Here is a 2720-nt window from a genome sequence, read left to right as displayed (position 1 = left end):
TGGCCACATGCCCAAAGTGTGTGAGATGGAGATTCAGAATCCTAAATTCCAAAATCAATCTCCATAATAGTCTATGTGTTTCCTACTTAGAGTAGTGAGAGAAGATCTTCACCCTGAAACCCGCAGCGTCCCTTTTCAGCAGGAAGTAGCTAAGACAATATGCCATCCCCTTTTCCTTATGAATCAGGGTGAAGTCTCTCTCAGGGAGGAGTGATAGGGAATGGCAAAGGACACACCGACAAAGGAGATTAATCAGAACTGACTTTGACAAGCACTGTGGCAATTGGACAATTAAAACAGACATTCGGATGGCGGGGAAGAAGAACAAACTGGGGAGGAGGGTAGAGAGAATGGTGCGGCAATGAAGGAGTGAAAGCCCAGAATCCCTGTGAATGTTCATTGAAACTAATAAAATTTAATAATAATAAAAAAAAGAATAAGAATCCTAGCCTCCACTCTCTCACCCATCTGTCTAAGATGCTGACGGGAAAGAAGGCCAAGGGGGAGAAGGCGGCCCCGGCACCTGCTGTGGTCAAGAAACAGGAGGCCAAGAAGGTGGTGGATCCCCTTTTCTAGAAAAGACCCAAAAACTTTGACATCAGGCAGGATATCCAACCCAAAAGGGACCTTACACGCTTTGTCAAATGGCCCCACTACATCCAACTGCAGCAGCAGAGGGTAATCATCTGCAAACGACTCAAGGTGCCACCTGCCATTAACCAGTTCACCCAGGCCTTAGACAGCCAGACAGCTACTCAGCTGCTGAAGCTGGGTCATAAGTACCGACCAGAGACTAAGAACGAGAAGAAGCAGAGGTTGCTGGCCCAGGCTGAGAAGAAGGCTGCTGGCAAAGGAGAAATCCCAGCAAAGAGACCCCCCCGTCCCCCATCCTCCATGCTAAGGTGAATATGATCACCAACCTGGTGGAGAACAAGACGGCCCAACTGGTGGTGATCACACACAACATGGACCCCGTAGAGGTGGTGGTCTTCCTGCTGGCTTTGTGTCAAAAGATGGGTGTTCCCTACTGCATTATCAAGGGGAAGGCCAGGCTGGGCTATCTCATCCACCAGAAGACCTGCACCACAGCTGCCTTCACGCAGGTGAACCAGGAAGATAAAGGTGCTCTGGCAAAGCTGGTAGAAGCCATCAGAACCAATTACAGCAACAGATATGATGAGACCCACCACCACTGGGGAGGCAACGTCCTGGGGCCCAAGTCAGTGGCCCGCATAACCAAACGAGAAGGCCAAGGCCAAAGAACTCGCCAACAAACTGGGCTGATGTACACACCGACTCTCCTGTACATAAGAATAAACTTATTCCACTGTTAAAAAATATTTAAAAAATTAAAAAAAATCCTAGCCTCCAAGGAGAAACTTGATTTCACTCTGCCCAAGACAGACTTATTTGTTTTCTTGGAGATCCGTAGTATGTTCAAGAATATTCTCCAACAGCACATCTCAAAGTCATCAATTCTTCTCTGACCCTTAGTTATTACCCAGCCCTCTGATAGCAAGTAATTTCAAAGACCACGGCCTGAATCAGCCAGAGCTTAGTCCCTAAACTGACATCTTTGCATTTTAAGAAAGGTGTCTGACAGTAGATTTACCTAATGCAACTCTTCGTTTTCCTAACTGCTGGTGACAAGCAGGTTGATTGTGAACTGAGCAAGCTGTGATTGTTAACAACCTAGATCTCTTCTCCATCTATCTTTGTCTTCTTGATGTTGAGCTTCAATCACTGAATCCATGTAGAATCCAAGGTAAGGCCAATTGAATCCATATTTGATCCATATTGGTTGACACAAAAAATTCATGAAACAACATATGATCAAGAGGCAATGGGAATCCGAAGGAGGAAGTTCAGGCTGCTCTGAAGGACTTGGTAGAAAATAAGGCCCCACAAATTGATGGAATAGCAATTGATATATATTTCACCAAAGTGATGCTGCCCTGGACATGCTTACCAGGTTGTGCCAAGAAATATGGAGGACAACTGCCTGGCTGACTGATGGGAAGAGATCCATATTTATTGCCATTTAAAAAAAAGTGGCCAACAGAGAGCTGGAATAATCGAACAATGTAGACTGTATGCTATATCTGGTACACAGGAAGTTTTAATTGCCTGGGGGGATGGAGCTGTGCTTCTAACCTAAAGATGACATCTCTCTAATGGTTCAAGTCACCAGCTGCTCCTCAGAGAATGATAGGTCATGAGATATTTACAGTCTCAGAAACCTGCAGAGGGTAAGCTGTGAGTTGGTTTCACTCAACAGCAGTGAATGAACCTGCAAATATAGGTACAACTTTTATGTCATCGTTTTCATTTTCTTCTTGATAAAGCATAATAATAGTCAGCACATATATATCTATATCCCCCGCCCCAAAGTGGAAAGATACAAAAAATTTAAAGTGTGGCACAACTCATTACTTTAATTCCATTTTCAGAAATCTCAGGCCTGTTTTAAATTGTTTTTCTAACAAATATTCTTCTAGGTGGTATAGCACTGGTCTGTGCATTGCTGTATAGAGGTAACCGGTGGTTGCTGTGAAGCTGAATATTGTGACACTGATGTGCCAACTGTGATAACAGTTACCCATGGTGGACAGTGTTTGGTGGAGCTCCCCGATTGAAACAAGCTTGGAAGCAGGAGTGGCATCCACTTCTGAAATGGCTTGCCTCCAAAAACTCTATGAACAGTGCTCAGGCCTTTCATT

General features: G+C 44.6%; 1 pseudogene; it reads left to right on the top strand.

Annotated features, from left to right (window-relative positions):
- The first annotated feature begins 477 nt into the window (after window positions 1-477).
- Window positions 478-1284, top strand: LOC102846255 (annotated as a pseudogene).
- The last annotated feature ends 1436 nt before the right edge of the window (window positions 1285-2720 follow it).

Source organism: Elephantulus edwardii, unplaced genomic scaffold (genome assembly GCF_000299155.1).
Source record: "Elephantulus edwardii isolate Elephantulus edwardi_28Jun2011 unplaced genomic scaffold, EleEdw1.0 scaffold00454, whole genome shotgun sequence".
NCBI lineage: Eukaryota > Metazoa > Chordata > Mammalia > Macroscelidea > Macroscelididae > Elephantulus > Elephantulus edwardii.
The sequence above is the reverse complement of the archived record's forward strand: the minus strand, read 5'-3'. Positions and strand labels throughout refer to the sequence as shown.